Below are 10,959 nucleotides of genomic sequence, written 5' to 3'. Positions count from 1 at the left end.
TCGCCAAACTATATGTTATTAGATGACAAATATTAATTACAGTCATTTGTTCCACAACTAAGCTTTATTTGAGGCAGTACTTGCCGCTCATCACCACTATTTGGAACCAGTTACCCACTGAAGTATTTCTGAACCTATTCGACTTTCTGTCCTTTAAGGCAACTGGCAACGAACTTGCGCGCCATCTGGCTTAAGAGTCTCCATGGGCACTATCACTATACGTATATCACTTAACAAAACTTATTTACTCCCTTATAAATCAAACAAAATTAGTATAATTGCACGTTTTTGACAAAAGTATCTCATTCCTTTCTGTCAAACTGTGTTTACGCAGTGATGAAAAGAGATATATGAGTATTCACAATGGTATTTGAATGAACAAGCGGGCTATCCATTCCCTTCTGGATACTACAAAAGTGCTTATAAACAAGGCTTTCTGTCTATGTATAGAATACCAATTACAAAAGGCTATCCTTGATTGTTTCTGGTGTGACGGAGCCTTCGTATAATTGTTTTACGCTCTACAATTACTCGAAGCCCGTATCCCGTGCTATCGTGTAGCATCAGGCGTCTGCAGATTTTGTTATGTTTGCATTTCAGCGAATGCGGTTACTTTGAACAGGATAGCTTTGAGGTAAAAAGTCTGATTAATGGTACAAAGTAAAATATTTAGTCTAATGAAATGATTTACTATATTTTTAATGTTTATACGTTATCAGGTTCATGTTACATATGTCCTTAGTTATTAGTTAATTGTGTTATCAAATTGCCGAATAAAAAAATAATTACTTGGGATATTAGGCTTATCGTATCAGTGGCCTAATAATCAAAGAAATACACGCAGAAGTCAGTTATTGTGTTACCAATATGGTTGTTACATACAACTTTATATAGTTAATAAATAAATTCCTTAATTTTAATTGAACCGATTTAAAAATGCACAATATTTCTATTGCTTGGTGTTGTATTACCAAGAGAATTATATGTATTCAACCATTAATCTATTATTTCGTCGAACATCGATAAGAGGATTTTTTTTTACATTTTGGATTTCCATATCATGGATGGAATGAATGGGAAGATTCTATTGCTAAAACTATACCGGAACTATAATCATTATGCTTATTTATACCCTTGCACACCTCAATTTCTTTTGAATCTGGTTTAGAATTAATTATAATAAAAGGTTAATGAGACGACAGCGGCGCGAGATTTCAATTTTTCATAAGACATTTTCATTTACTATCTTGAAAACTATCAGTCTGATTATAAAATCTTGTCATGTACCGTATTCACTGCAAATCCAAATTATTTGACACCTCGATCATCCAGATCGCTCTCCGGACGGCGAAGTTATACTGGAAAATACAAAAGAAAAACACATAAATGGTGACTTAACCATTACGATTTTATAAGAATACTACAAAATTTCAAACTTCAGCTAATTTTGTTATAAATAAGTAACAAAACATGGTACAAGTGGGGTTTTCCAAAGATCCAATTAATTAAAAAGAAATTGATTCCCAATTCAGAAAACCGTTGCGCGGTTTTTAAATGGAGATAAATTCTTGTGTTTATTACACTCAATAACTATAACTTTTTCGTTAAATTAAAAAACTGCACCCGTCACAATGACAGTCCTTTCACATAATTCTAAATAAATAAAAAATAAAAGAATATTTTAATTATTTTTATAATAAGAATTAATGGCTAACGAGTTCGGAAATGCATTGTTGCTAGAGGACGCGGAGGTATTCTCTAGAGGACTCATTAATTTAATAATGTGTTCAAGAGGTACGTTATTCAATTTAAGTCTATATGTGTTAACCATTCAAACTCTAAACTTTAAAAAAATACTAATCAAAATAAAGAAAAAAATAGTTAGAACCAAAATAAAAATAAAAACTATTTAATTTTAAAGCGAGCATGATCACTTATTAATCTTATAAAACTATTACTGAAATTCTACTACTGACTATGTACAGAATGATTGTGTTGTGGGGTTGTGGGCAACCCCCTGCAAGTGAGCTCCAAGAACTTCTTGGTTCTTCTTGAAAGAGTTTCATTGTACCTATGGGATAAGTGCGACGGCGAAGGCCAAGATTGTTTGTGATACTAAGAGCTAGAACCAGTCATTTGTACCGATCCTCGTTTTCAAAGACGTTGCGCCTACTGAGTGCTGTCTCCGACACTATCAACATATTTATATGTTCGCAGAGTGAATTCACAGTAGCGATATTGTGTATATTATGGGTTTCAGTAGGTATATAATATTTACTTTATTATATTTTATTTTTCTTGCCATTCTCGTATTGTCATAGTCTGTAAGGATAATGCATGTATTTCTGTAAATAAATAAATCCGGTGGCAACGAACCCAGTAAATAAGTAAATATTATATAAGTCTGTTACTAATACAAAGCGTAAGACTTACTTGTGTGACCAGTAAAATAGAGATTCGTTATGCGGATAAACATTCAGGTTTTTAAAATGTAATTATAATTTTTTGATTTTAATATATTAAATAAATATATCAAAGTATAGAAACTCTTAAAAGCATATAGCAGATGGTCACAAAGAGTTTACGAGCAAAAGTTTCGATTTGAAATATTACATTTTGAAAATGTTGTTACATTAAATTCGAGGTAGCAGATGCATTATCGACATTAAGCGTTGTACACAAAAGCGTTATGTCGTAGAGGGAGGCGTTGGCGCGAGTGAAGACGCGTTACTTCCGCCGGAAGCGAGCGCGCCGGACGCGACTGACGTGCGCCTGCCCTTGCACTGCACTGATGGTGGTGAGGCCAACTATTTTAACACTATTTTAGGTTGTATATTGTATATGATTTTATAGTCTGTTTTTATGTCCCGTAACTAAAATAGGACAACGCTGCTTTTGTTTTAACAATTTTTAAAATTGTCAATTATTGTTTCGCCAAAACCATGTACAGAGCCTACTATAACGCCATGTAGTTCAAAGTTAATAGAAAAATTATTATTGTATTTCTATCATTAAATGGTCTTCCACCAGTGGTATAAATTATGCAACTATATTGGTATTTGTTAAGCCAAACATTTAAAGCGTTTTCTGAGTATATCGTTTGATCGAATTTTCTTATAGACGTTATAGGACTGTCTGTGGCCAATAAACCATTCAAGTCAAACACTTTGCATAGTTTTAATTGCCTGTAGTGACATCTACAATCTGCGCTCCAACTAGACGTCATACGCCAAAAACACGAAAATACCTAACAAATGTATTCCGACCGCTTAAGCCGGCCGGACAAGAATTGCCCATTTAGCTTGGAGGAAGAGTACAACATCCTTCCTCCACATACCCAATACCACATATATTACAGATTTTACATTGGCTATTTTTTTTTATTAGTCACACGTGCATTTAGTTGTACTTGTATGCGATGCTGTTCAGCGCAGGCGTCACTTGTCAGTAACGAACTTTGTCCGTATGAAAATGCTTTAAATAGAATGGCATTGAACATAATTTGAAGATGTCCATCAAATTTGCACAATTTAATGAAGACACTCAGGTTTTCAACTAACTGCCTAGATTAAATTTCAAGCTTTTCACCATTCGATTCTTAATAAACCTGGCGAATGGCCAAAATTTTCCGCTCCACGATCGCGTGAAAGTAAATTTTATGTCGCATAATTTTTGGTCTATTGATTTTGGTTCGTACAAGTGTCAACGCCGATTTTATTTGTTCGTCCTGCAGTATTTATATTCCTTCATAAAATTCGATTAGTATTGTCTTCTAATTTTTGTTTCATTTATAATTTAGATCCAATAAAGATCATATAGCACACGCGGTTTCAATTAATGCGAAATTTTAATATGTTGTTTAAAAAGGTATTTTAGTAATAATTGTTTTCAAAATAAACATAAAAGTAATTTAATTATAATATTGTTTTCTTCAGCGGGTCATTTCTGACCATTATAACATTAACATTTCTGTACGTATAAAAGCGAGACGGATACTGATTCTCTTAGTCATATCATGTTGCTGGACCTCACAAAGCATGAATATAACAATTGAGGGAAAGCGTTTCCATTATGGTTGCAAAAATCATAAACCCAACGTATAAAACACAAAGTAATATTCATGAATTAAGAAAACACTTTTTAAACGGATTGAAGCTATGTATTATTATTATAAACTTATAATTAATTACATAAATTTAATTTTTTTTCCGACGTTTCGCGTGCGTGGTCACGGTGACGTTTAAAAAGTGTTGTCTTAAATTGTAAAAGCTATATTAACAAATGATAATACAATACTCATGAATATTCTTTCTTTTGTAATAATAAACCGATAGTTACAAAAGAAAGCCTTAGATTTATGTTGAAACGTTGTGTTTTGGCTTTTAGACTATGTGATATTCGTCAAATGATATATTCCTAATTAAATATGCTTCCTTGCTCTGTGTATACTCAGCTGAGTGTACTCCGTTAACTTCGCTTAATTCCCCGTAAGTTGGCGATTTATTAACGACTTAGAGCTTCGCGTTGGATGCGATAGCTAATACAGTTTCAACTCATTCGATACACTAACTTATAACAAGTTAGTTACAAGTGACAAATGTTTAGATGTGTGTCCTTAATTAGATTTTTGGTTTTAGATTGAAGTAACAATGATTTAATAAAATAGTATAAATATAAATTTTATTTTGTAATTTTTAATTGACATTATACATCTTGACATCTTGTTCCAAAAAGTTTAGTCCATAAAAGTGCGTATTATCTATAAATCGAAGCGAAGCGTGGATTCATGTAGATCATTTCATACAATTTGTTTCATGAAATGTCTCGTTTTAGAATGAAATGATAAAATTCAGATATCATACGAACAGATTTCGTTGCATCGATCTGCCGATCACCATAACGCAATGCAGTAGCCGCAGTTATGCTAAAAGAATTTCATAAAACAATTGTTTCAAGTCCAAAGGAATTAATTTTGAAACAAGTGCACACATTATCATTATCATTAAATGTTTCGTAATAGTGCGTTAAAATTTAATATATTTAAATAAAGCTGATTACTGCTACGAGATAATATATTCGCATGTTTCCATCAAATTTATTTTATTTTTAAAATTAAATTGCAATAAAATATGTAAGTGTACTTTGTATTTCTTTTTTGTTATAATTTTATTATAGTAGTGGACTTAATATTTATTTTGTATTTATTGTATTACTTTCATAAAATCGTAAATTCAATTTAGCTAATGTAAAACGACATTCATTGACTGTTACACGGTACGAAGTTCGCCAGGTCAGCCAGTTTATAATATAATAAAATATTTGTAAACCTTTTAAATTTAGAAAACCTATAGAGCAAAATGGAGGCTACATTTTTGGAATTTTTAATCCATTACGCTACGAATTCAGGAAATTTCACGAACCAAGCACATAGTATTTTTTTTTAATTCACGAGGGCTTTTGTAAGGTTGTACAGAGAAAACGTCGTCTCACGTTCCATTATGGAAAATAAACAATGCGTAAAGCTGAAATAATTTTAACTCTTAAAGGTACAGTCTTGGTATAACGTAGGCCCAACGTGACTTGGCAAATTGGTATTTTAGTAATTATTGTTAATATTTACTACATAGAGAGTAACCTAAATATATATTTTTCTTAAAGAAAGAAATAATATAATGTAGCCTAATCAAAGATCTTTTATTTATAGAACAATGCTCCTCCTGCAAGCGGGCAGGAGACCAGAGGGCTCACAAGTGCGTTGCCAGCCTTTTTAAGAATCGATACGCTCGTTTATTGTAGGATCCTAAGTCGAATTGGTTAGGAAATACATCGGTGGGCAGCTGGTTTCACATAGTGGTGGTGAGCAGCAAAAACTGCTTGAGAACGCTGTTTGGGGAAAACAGACGTCAGGGTGATACGGGTGATTTCGTATTCAGCCTTGACGTCCGATGATGAAGCTGAGCTACAGGTTTCTACATCAGATGTTTTTAATTTTTTCTTGTGTGTGTGAATGTATTAATAATATCATTGCTACGGGCGTAGCTTGGTAGCTTTTCAAATATTTTGGTTACCCTTTCTTCGTGTATGTTGAGTGTTGAGGACAAAACTTACAATACCCTATAGTAAGTTTACGAATAATGTTCGCATATAGGTTAAATCCCGTTTTCACAAAAAGCGATTCAATACGTTTTACAAAGCAAAAAATCGTTCCATAATAATTTACTTCGGGACGGGTTGGGCATCACTAATCGGCGTCATCAATCAGCGCTCGATCGCATCAACTGACGGACAACACCCTCCTACCCTCCACAGTGTTGCCATAGACCTAACATTACCTATTTGGTATCAGAAAAGATTTTACCTAATTCATAAAAACTAAATTCTATATTTTTTTAATCCGATCGGAAATTTATACTCTATAACCATCGAATCGTAAATTATACTAAAAACTAACTTCATTTTTTTCTTCAAATTCTCGTTTCATTATCTGTGGTCTTTGGAGAATGGTATTTTAAATGATCGAAAGTTTTTATATGATATATAATAAGTTTTATTTACATACAAGAATATTAATTTAAAGATCGATTTTAATTAGCTTAATATAGAAGAACCCTGCTGCCCTGGTTGTCTCTAGACCGTTAACTATAATACTAAAACAAGATGATGATTTAGTATCATATTATAAGGCAAAAAATATTTAAGCATTTATTATAATACATATATCGTATTTATCTGTACTCTTGGTTCCGTTACTTCAATTCTTACTCAGGAGAACCTTTCATCGAAATTAGGATATGTTTAGAAGTGATTTTGGCGGCAAAATGACTTAAAAAGCGAAATGTCTTTAATGTCCAACAATGGCTATTTTGCAAAATTACGGTTAGCGAGATCGCAACGCCGTTGCCTGTTCTAGAAACTGTTGGAGGCTTGTGAAAACCTAAATAGTTTTTTCTAATAGTAAGGATAGTAACCTAATCATCGTACAATCGTGATAAAAGTTTAATCCAAGTATTTTCATTTGTATTTTCGTTATTCGTAGCAAATGTCCTTACAAATATAATTTATGATAGGAATGTTAAAATTGTAATCAAGTCAAAACTAATTAACTCTAAGACTAATAACTATAATCTATGTGATAGTATTGTAGAATTAAGTCAGTATAATATTACTTACTATCCATAATAATTGTATACGAGACGTCTTCAAACGAGATAGGTCCTTATAGTTAGAGTAAAAAAGGTAGTCTCAATATTTATTTGTATTTTTAACAAAATAAGTTTCCATTACAGATTACTCCAAAGCGGCAACAATTTACATTTATATCACATACAAAATAATACATTGTCATATAAAAAAAAACAACACAACAATAATCAGTGGTAAATTAAAATATTAACTAAAAGACTAACTATTTCTTACAGTATAGGAACTTACATGAAGCAGACCTTGGTCAGTTCAGACAAGGAATAATTAAAAACGTCTCTTAATCTATGCAGTTCAATAATTATTTCTATACATTGTGTCATGTGTGCTATTTTCGAGAGGTTAGTTTTCGGTGTGGTTACGAATAGTAAAGGCGTTCGATGGCTCAGGAGCACTGCTGGATTGTTTTCCTTTTCACATAACAACTTAATGAGATACATGGTTAGTGCAATTCCTTGGCGCACTATGATTTCTATGTAGCCCACAGAACCTATTATGAATAAAGTTGGATACATGAGCGGGTAAAATGAGTACACACCGTACATTTCAACAACTGACAATTCAGGTAACTGAATATGTTTTGTACCCACTCTGGCATTACCCAAAACTTTCAGGAGGAGCCCAGATTGCGCCATTATGTTCCAGGTGACTTCTCACTCATGTAAATTATACAAGATTTGATTACAAAACACATGACCTGTTATGGTTTTTGTAAATGTCTCAGAATTTAAACGATAATAAATCGTAAAAGCTGTAAAATAATAGAGACATGAAGTATTCAGTTCAAACAAAAAACGCTTGAAATATCGTTCACGTAATATTTGACAAAGTATATTTACCTCGACGGGCCGGCCGTTATGTTTTATCTGCGACAACAGAGCCATAGTAGAGGAAGTATTGTACGATCCCTAGGTTGTAATTGAATTGACTGAAATAAGGATACTCGTATTACATACGATTAGTGTGGGCACTAATGTCGCTATAAGATATTGTGATGGCGTAAATTGACATGCATAAGTGTACAAATGGTACCTAGATGAATAAATGACTTTTTGATTCTAAAATATTTAAATTTTTTAATCTAGTCTCAGTATGAAAATTCTTGAATATTCTATTTTTATAATTGATGTACTTAGTTATCGTATGTCTTGTGTTTCCTCGCAAGATAAAGCTTTTCGACGTAAAGTTTAAATGAACGGAATTTTACGTAATTTTTTTATATGGATGGATATAGAACAACAGTCAGGAAGTCTTTAATTATATAATAAGTATTAAATGATCACATTAATAATAAAAAGCAGATTTCAATTTGAATTTGTTAGTGGAATAAGTTCAAATCGAGTGTTTTATGAGTTTAACATATTCCTGTGCTCTGGTATTTGTCCCTAAAGAGTTCGTCCGTGAATGCGTTGATATATTGTTCCAGAATTTATATCTCACAGATAGGATCCAAATCAATTTAATATGAAACATTCATAGCCTTCAAAGTATATACGCTAGCAGAATGTTGAATTTTTGTCAACTACATTTGTTTATTGGTAAAATAGAGAAACTGCCTGTGATATATTATAGTCGGTATATATGCAGTTCATACTGTGTATATATGTGTAAAAGAACTATATTTATATTGTTATTATTTCATACAATTTGTCTACCTTGTTCACTTTGAAACTTATCCTGATAAAAGATAGCTATTTTTTCAATACGAAATAATAATCACAAGACACTTTTTGAGTCGCTGAGCCGGATGAGTGTGTATCAATGTGTTTGTAATATACATTAATAAAAAAACACACATAATCGACTTGCTAGAAAAAAATCTTAAATATCATATAAGAGTCAAATATCATATCTTCCATGGTGATATCTGTTAATGAGTGCAACATGGCAAGGTCTGGACATACTTTAACTTATAGATTAAACACATTATAATGATTTGTCATCATTACACAATTGAACTGATCACTCACTATATGAATACATCTTGAATAAAGTGAATTTGTTAGATCTAAGTCGTAGCTGAAATGGGGCTGAGATATCGTCATCCAAAACAAAAATAGGGTATTAGCCTAAAACTGTCATTTAGGCCAAATCAATTTTACGGGAAACAGTCTAAGGCTGACGTGGGTAACCGGCTCTGTTTGCGTTCGCACGGAATTGATTTACCCTAATCCGTAAACGTCACGCTCTTTCCAATCTCCGCTACGTGCTTGATATTTTATGCGATATGTGTGAATAATGGCTACTTCTGTTTGTTTAGTAACCACTGTGATGAACAATTTTATTTATATGACAACAAGCCTCTGCATTATCAAACCCACAAAGTCATCTATTTATACCTGGGAAGCCATCAAATTTACCAATTTATATTCAACTATTTATCCAGATAGATTAAACAAAATATTTAGATAGCTTAAATTATTAATTATTTTTTAATCGATCGAAAACAGTATGACCTATTTCCTACTTCCAAGTAACAGGTTTACACTATAATCATTATTTTTCCTCGGGGATTCGATTATAACTGTCGGTCATAATCAATAGCGTGATCAAATGTACCAAAACTTAGTTGTAATAATTTCATATGATAATGTTGGGCATGACCACCACTTTATATTTTATTTTTGTACTAGTAATATAAACCATTCTTCCGTTAAGGACCTATCCGGTCGCAACTCGAAAAAAGTATATTGTTTTTTTAAATTTTTTGACATCGTTTCTTGAAGTATGGCGAAATGAAAAAATATATGGTGGAGTTGAGTAGTTTATGTATCTATTTTGAAAGATCGACACACGACTTAAATAACTTCGCTTGATAGAAAAAAAACCTAATATAGACAATTTTTGACACTTTGAATTAATTTATGACGAAAATGTATATAGAACATGATTTTGAAATTTACACGTTATATTTTATCGCAGGCCAATTATTCCATATTAATAAAAAATGATAAAATTACATTTATTTAATGTTTTACATAACTAATTGTTTTTACGGGCCGGCGTGCCTCAGTGCTCCAGCTCTCCATTGCGTACCGCAGTCCACCCCGAGACACTGACACAACAATTCGTACTGGGATAGGGCCTTAAGTACCCAATGCATGGCGATCTCAAAATTCATTTTAATTTTTCTGTTTCAGAGAAAGCAATATTGAAGTCATATATAACTTTAATGCAGCAATATATTCAGTTAGTTGAAAAAAGTCGCCGCCCCCGTGTGCCTTTGTGATTTAACTCCTTATAATGTAACGTTTAGTCAATAAAAAATATTTATTGAGTCATTTGTTTTACTTACAATTACATAAGGAGTATTTATATGCACGAAATCCTAAGATTTCCCAATAGAGTAAAGAACTTTAGAAACAAATGAACTTCATTTGTTTTTAAAACTTTAAGTACGCCATTAGCTATTTGTATCCGATAGATTTGTATGGCTTACGATCTTTTCCTTTATTTTTGCTTAAGCAACTGTGCCAACGTATATGTATAACACAACTGTGACACCTTTAGGACGAAAAGCCTACTTTAGTATATATACGCATTTTTACGGTTTTTGTATGAAAATGCTTTGTTAGGGAATGGGCAAGTAAATCGGCCGAATATTACTGCGCAAGTTTATCCTGCGAAGTGGAATCATTTGATGGCCGCCGGGCGAATGGCCACGCCGGAAATGACAAGGCCGATATGACGGAACAGGCTTTTAGGTCCCTTATACGCGAACCGCTAATGACACAATCGTGAAGTACAACGATGAGCTTT

The 10,959-nt window shown here is 32.5% G+C and overlaps 1 long non-coding RNA gene across 1 annotated transcript; it reads left to right on the top strand.

The window, feature by feature from the left end:
- Positions 1-1,646: 1,646 nt before the first annotated feature.
- On the top strand, positions 1,647-10,477 carry LOC123710241. Its single transcript, XR_006753810.1, has 3 exons — positions 1,647-1,794; positions 2,699-2,797; positions 10,341-10,477. It is a non-coding gene; the product is annotated as an uncharacterized LOC123710241 (long non-coding RNA).
- Positions 10,478-10,959: the final 482 nt, after the last annotated feature.

This window comes from Pieris brassicae, chromosome 5 (assembly GCF_905147105.1).
Source record: "Pieris brassicae chromosome 5, ilPieBrab1.1, whole genome shotgun sequence".
NCBI classification, from domain to species: Eukaryota; Metazoa; Arthropoda; class Insecta; order Lepidoptera; family Pieridae; genus Pieris; species Pieris brassicae.
This window is presented reverse-complemented; position numbering and strand designations above follow the sequence as displayed.